Below are 7,189 nucleotides of genomic sequence, written 5' to 3'. Positions count from 1 at the left end.
GTAACTATGGCAATGAAACAATGTATGATAGAATGAATGTAAAACTAATGTTCCCCCATGTAAACTATCTCACAATACACAATAAAACATTTAAATAAATAAATAAATAAAATTGTCACATATTTATCATTAAAAAAAAAAAGTGATGATGGATATGTATTTAATGTTGTTGTTGTTAAGTACTGTGAAGTCAGTTCTGACTCATAGCGACCCTGCACAGGGTTTCCGAAGCTGTAAATCTTTACGGGAGCAGAAAGTCTCATATTTCTCCCGTGAAACAGCTGGTAGTTTCAAACTGCTGACCTTGAGGTTAGCAGCCTGATTCATAATCACTACGAATAGTTACCCCAAATCCTCCTCTTTCAATTGCTTAAAAATCTAAAAATCTAAAAATGTTACAAGTGTATATATCTGGTACCTTTGGATAGTAGTTGCCAAATGGAAGAGACTGTAGCAAGTTAAAGTGTGAATTTATATAGAAACAATTTAATGTGTTTCCATTTGAAAAGCTGTGTTGTAAAACAGGGTATAACTCTGTTTTTCCCTCTCAAAGATTTTCAAAAACAAGTGGCAAGATATGTCTATTTTCCAACACATTTTACCCCATTGTAACATAGCAACAGATGCAGACAAATCTCAATGATAAGGAGAAAGTTAATTAGCCCAAATCTGTAAACGAACAAAGGAATCAAAAGAGGGGGGAAATAATAATTGTGTCTATAACTGCTAGAGGCAACAGCAAACACTGAAATGTTAAAAATTAAGCCAGCCTTGATATTACACTCAGAATAATATACCCCTTCAATTTCAAACATCTTCAGGCTATTTAGAATTTGCTATTCTCTAACCCATTAATTAATCATATCAATACCTTGACAGACACTATATGCATTTTAGGAAAAAAGTCAGGAAACTTCAGAATTATGTCCCTTCTCCATGGTATTCATATTGTTCAATGACATCTCTATGTAATCAATTTCTTCCCCTTATTATGTAGAATCACTACTTCGAAAATACTTCATAAGATTTCTTTGAGGTTTTCCTTTGTTTGCCTTCCAATCTTATCTTTAATTCAGTATTTTAACTTTAAAGTTTATAGCATGTATATATTTTAAGTATTTCCTTTAAAAATAATTTTAAAATTTCATCACTGGTCTTTAAAATGACATTATGAATGGTACAAATAAGATTATTAAATGTTTTCAAAAGGAAAATAATTTTAAAATAATCTATCATTAAGAATATAAAAATGGTGGTATCAGCTGATCAGAATCAAATGAGGATGCAAAGACTGTGGACTTATATTTGATCATGAAATATTGATGGTAATACAATTTGATAGGTACAAAAGTGGGACTTTAAAATGTAGCCAGTAGCCATTAGTAGGCTCCTGGTGTATATAATATGTGTAATGAATATTAAGTATGTGCAATAGTAAGTCATGTTGTTAGCTACCTTCAAGTCATTCCAGACCCATGGTGACCCTAAGCAAAATACTACCAGGTGAAGATCGGACCACTGTGATCCATAGGGATTTCATTGGCTTGATTTGGGGGCAGTATAATGGTAAGTCAAAAGTATGGCTATAAAATCATAGAAACAAAAAAATCAAAATGTGAAACTATTGTTTGTCAACATATCCTCTACACTATATCAAAACAGTAGTTTTGACATCCTGGAGGAACTCAAATCATGTTTTTTTTTTAAAAAAAAATTTTAGTTTTGTGAACAAAACAAAATATATGAAAGGACAAGATCAGGGCTATACGGTGAGGGGGTTAGGTATCCCAATGAAATTCTTGTAGAACAACCCATGTTACCTTCAATGAATGATAACGTGCATTGTCAGGATGGGGAAAATTCCTCAGTGCAAATTTTCTGGCCTTTTTCTCACCAATGCACTTTTCAATTTTTTCAATATTTCTTCATATTAACCCCTATGATTATCTTTGTGTCCTTTGAAAATATCTTGTAAGATTACCCCTTTGAAGTTCCAAAAAACAGTAGCCATAACCTTCTGAGCTGGCCTCTCTGCTTTGAATTTAGCTGGCCCTGAAGATTCCCTTGGAAGCCACTATTTTGAATGGATCATTTTTTGAAGGCACCCTAAGGAGACTACAAGTGTTTTTCTGACAGAATTTGTATACATCCACTTACAGCAGAAACATGTTTAACCACATTGCGTTTGCACTACACTCCATGTATGTATAAACTGGAACTAAGCAGCAATACTATTTTATCTGCCCTTGTAGATTTCTAAGTCTTTCTTCCTAGTTTGTCTTATGGTAGCTCCTCTGAAACCTGTTTAGCACCAAAACAACACACAAGCCTCCACTGTCAGACAATATAATGTTAGGAGTGCAGTGGCTCAATAGGATAAGTGCCGGATGCCAATCACAAGGTCAGCAGATGGAGCTGCTTCATCATAGAAAGATGAGACTTTCTGCTCCCTTAAAGATTTACAGCCTTGGAAACCCTATACAGGGACATTATTCATCAGAAGACTCCAAGGCATTTAACAACAGCAATAACAACATATATAATGTTGGCCCTGGTGTGGCACTGTAAAGTAAGCATTAGACTGCTAACTACAAGATTGATGGTTCAAACCCACAGCGACTCCTGGAAACCCTATACAAGGTTACTATGAGTAGGAACCAACTAGACAGTACACAACAAAAATATGATGAGTAATAATGTATAACAATATAATATAATAAAACAGTATAGTGTTTATGTAATAGAAAGCTTTATGTGATAGACAATTATTGATAAAGTAAAAACTAATATCTGTCCATTTGGGAGTGTGGTAGCTCTATATGATAAGCACTGGACTGTGAACTACAAGGTCCAAAGTTCAAGCTACTAACCACTCCAGGGGAGAAAGATGAGACTTTCTGCTCCCACAAAGTTTTAAATCCTTAGAAACACTAGATAGGGTCACTATGAGTCAGAACCCACTCAATAGCACTAACAAAAATTACAGCAATCTATCCATTTGTGTATTTACTGGTATAAATGTTGTTATTAAGGGCTAGCTAGTCAGCTCTGGCTCATAGCAACACTATGCACAACAAACACAAGCTTCTCTTGCAGTACCAGCTGCATCCGTGAGCAGGATGGTGAAGGTTGGAGTCAATGGATTTGGCCGTATTGGGCACCTGGTCACCAGGATTTCTGTTAACTCTGGCAAAGTGGAGGTTGTTGCCATCAATGACCCCTTCATTGATCTCAGCTGCGTGGTATACATGTTCCAGTTTGATTACACCCATGGTGAATTCAATGGCACTGTCAAGGCTGAGAATGGGAAGCTTATCATCAATGGGAAGCCCATCTCTATCTTCCAGGAGCAAGATCTCGCCAACATCAAGTGGGGTGATGCTGGTGCTAAATATGTTGTAGAGTTCACTGGTGTCTTCACAACCTTGGAGAAGGCTGAAGCTCACTTGAAGGGTGGTGCCAAAAGGGTAATCATCTCTGCCCCTTCTTCTGATGCCCCCATGTTTGTGATGGGCATGAACCCTGAGAAGTATGACAACTCCCTCAAGATTGTCAGCAATGTCTCCTGTACCACCAACTGTTTGCCCCCCCTGGCTAAGGTCATCCATGACAATGTTGGCATTGTGGAGGGTCTCATGACCACAGCCCATGTCATCACTGTCACCCAGAAGACTGTGGATGGCCCCTCTGGGAAACTGTGGCGTGATGGCTGCAGGGCCCCAGAACATCATTCCTGCATCTACCAGTGCTGCCAAGGCTGTGGGTAAGGTCATGCCTGAACTGAATGGGAAACTCACTGGCATGGCCTTCCATGTCCCCATTCCTAATGTGTCTGTTGTAGACCTGACCTGCCACCTGGACAAAGCTGCCAAATATAATGACATCAAGAAGGTGGTGAAGCAGGTATCAGATGGACCCCTAAAAGGCATGCTGGGTTACACTGAAGACCAGGTCGTCTCCTATGACTTTAACAGTGACATCCACTCTTCCACCTTTGATCCTGGGACTGGTTTTGCCCTCAACGACCACTTTGTCAAGCTCATTTCCTGGCATGACAATGAATTCAGCTACAGCAACAGGCTGGTGGATCTTATGGTCCACGTGGGCTCCAAGGAATAAGAGCCCCCTGGACTACCAGCCCCAGCAACAGCACTAGAGGAAGAGAGAGGCCCTCAGCTTCTGGGAGTCCTTACCCCAAGTCTAATCCCTCTCCACACTGAGAAGCTCCCATCCTCATAGTTTCCATCCAGAACCCCTGGAGAAAGGGAGGGGCTTAGAGAGCCCAGTCTTGTCATGTACCATCAATAAAGTACACTATCCAGCCCCCCCAAAAAATGGCAGACATTTTTGACCTCTGACCTGCCAGCTGCCCTTGAGCCAGGGCCACGGGCTCAGGGACGTTGGAGCCGGTTTCCCCTCCCATGGCAGACTGGCCACCATGGCCAAGTACCTGGCCCAGATCAACATCATGAGGGTGCAGGTGGTGGACAGGGCCTTTGCCTGGGCCCTGCGGCAGGAATTTGCAGCCAGCAAGGCAGCTGCTGATGCCCGAGGCCCTGCCGGGCACCAGTCAACTGCTGCCTCCAAGTCTCTGGCTTCAGCTTGCAGGAGGCCCAGCAGATCCTCAACATTTCCAAGCTGAACCCTAAGGACATCAGAAGAACTATGAACACTTGTTCAAGGTGAACGACAAATCTGTGGGCGGCTCCTTTTACCTGCAGTCCAAGGTGGTCAGAGCAAAGGAGTGCCTTGATGAGGAAGTCAAAATTCAAGCACAAGAGGACAGAGAGAGAGAGAGAGCAGGTGCCCAGGACGTGACTGCCGCTCTCCCTGCCCCTCCCTCCAATTTATAGTTCAGTAATTAAAGTTTCCACTGTCTTGTGCACACACACACACACACATACACACACACACATGGGCAAATCCTGTACCATTGTCACAATTGTTGCTGTATGATACTATTGCTGCTGTCACTATGTCAACACATCTAGTTGGGTGGTCTTCCTCTTTTTCGCATCATGTCCTTCAGAGACTAGTTCCTTCTAATAACATGTCCAAGATATTTGTGTGTACAAATATATACATATATTTGTACATAAGGGATTAAATAAACAATTATAAAGGTGTGTAATTAGACTGCAATATGGTAGACAACAAATATATTTATCTCTAAGTTACCCATGCATCCACTGGAATAATCACTGAGATTCAATAAGAAGATTTTGTGACTTGAAATGGCTCATTGACTTTAAGAAAAATAAGATAAAAGAAAATGAACCTAAAGTACAATTGCTATACTTTGAATGAACAATTTTAGGACAATTGTTTGAAAATGCCTATATTTAACACTCAGTATTGCTTTTCAAGGAATGTTCTATACTTATAATTCTTTCATTTCACAATCTTGATTTATATGAAGTCATTTGAATACTAGCTATATCAACTTCATGTGTATAGTTACTATTGCATCTTCTTTGTGATAAAACTTTTATAAAAAGAACTAACCAAAAAAAAAGTTAATGGGTAGGATTTCCTCAAGTTGTGTTGAACTCACTGAATCTGTAAATAAGTTAGCGTTTTGTGTTCTACACTGTCATTTCTTTTATCTAAAAGAAAATTGCACATTTTTCTCCAAAGTATTCATCTTCACATCTTGCCTTTGAATCTAATCTTGATTTGTGTGCTTGTGACAGAATTCAGTTGATGACAGTAAATAGAAAATAAAATATTATATTATTCACTACTATTATAGTTTCTCTTTCCCTGGTATCTCTACTTCCATTGTACATATTCAGATTAATGTGAGGGCACTAGAAAATTCAAATGTGGAATGCTAAAAAGTAGTTTTGCTTTTTCCTAGTATTGTTCTTTTGGTAACTCAAATTATTTCTTAGGCATTGTTTCCTTAATACTTTTAACATTCAAAGGAGCTGGCTGGCAAATACTATTATATTCAGGTTTATATTTGAGAAATAATTTGCTCAAGGTCAAAGGAAGGAACATGTGCTCCAAAGCTCAGTTTCCTTGTACAGTACTTCCACTATGTATTTTCCTCTATATTAAATACTACAGGTTGATTATTTGAGGGCAACTGGATAATATTGTGCTAATGAAAGTACAGAAGGGTTTATAATTTACATATTTTTAAAAGTTGGAAATGATCCAGATTATTTTTGCAATTCTCAAGTCTAATGCACCTCAAACTTCTGTCAGCCTGCAAAGTTGTATTCATTCTTAACATTTTTTCAAGTAGTACCAAGTGACTCCTCTAACCATCTTCAATTTCTTTCCCTTTCCTCTGGAGATAAAATCACTAGCATATGCATCCTGAAAAATATAATAACCTTGAATAACACTTAACAAAATTCTTCTTGAACACTGGAGAAATAAGGGAACAGGAAAGCAATAGGAATCCACTGATGTAATGAACCAACACAGATTTCCAGAATTTAAATATGATTTGGAACCTGGAAAATGTGAACAGCACTGCAGAATAATTTATAAAACAATGATGGCAGTGAACACTTATTGAAAGGTGACTATAACTTGCATATTTTGGAGATTCTTGAACTTGTGCATCTAGTAAGAATATACTCTTTCCTGTCTAATTCTGGTCATGGTTTAGATAATGCTCTCTTACACATGAAGAAATAAAATTATATTCCAAATTATAGGATTGCATCTACAAGTAGATTATTAAATCTAGTAAAATGTTTCAGAACTACTCTATGGTGCAGGTTTTAAAAAAAGGATCTTCTTTTACTTTGAATACTAATCTAGTAATTAAACATATATTGGACAAACCGTTTTTGTAGGTCATATGTGTAGTAAAATCTGGGTTGTTTATTATGTTATATAGTGTTAAATGCTATAGAGTCAGTTCTGACTCACAGAGACCCTGTTTATAACAGACTGAAACACTGGCTAGTTCTATGCCATCCTCACAATTGTTATGTTCAAGCCCATTGTTGCTGTACCCTGTCTATCTATTTCATTGGGCATTGTCCTCTTTTTTTCTGTCATTCTACTTTACCAAACATGATGTCCTATTCCATGGACTGGTCATTCCTGACAACATGCCCTAAGTATGAAAGACAAAGTTTCTGCATCCTAACTTCTAAGGAGCATTCTGGCTGCACTTCTTCCAACACAGATTTGTTTGTTTTTTCTTGCAGTCCGTAGTACTTTC

General features: G+C 38.2%; 2 pseudogenes; both read left to right on the top strand.

Moving 5' to 3' along the window:
- The first annotated feature begins 3,119 nt into the window (after positions 1-3,119).
- On the top strand, positions 3,120-4,119 carry LOC102826808 (annotated as a pseudogene).
- Positions 4,120-4,438: 319 nt separating this feature from the next.
- LOC102841642 lies at positions 4,439-4,853 on the top strand (annotated as a pseudogene).
- The last annotated feature ends 2,336 nt before the right edge of the window (positions 4,854-7,189 follow it).

Source organism: Chrysochloris asiatica, unplaced genomic scaffold, assembly GCF_000296735.1.
Source record: "Chrysochloris asiatica unplaced genomic scaffold, ChrAsi1.0 scaffold00008, whole genome shotgun sequence".
Classification (NCBI taxonomy): domain Eukaryota; kingdom Metazoa; phylum Chordata; class Mammalia; order Afrosoricida; family Chrysochloridae; genus Chrysochloris; species Chrysochloris asiatica.
Note: the sequence above shows the minus strand (reverse complement) of the source record. Positions and strands in the feature narration are given on the sequence as shown.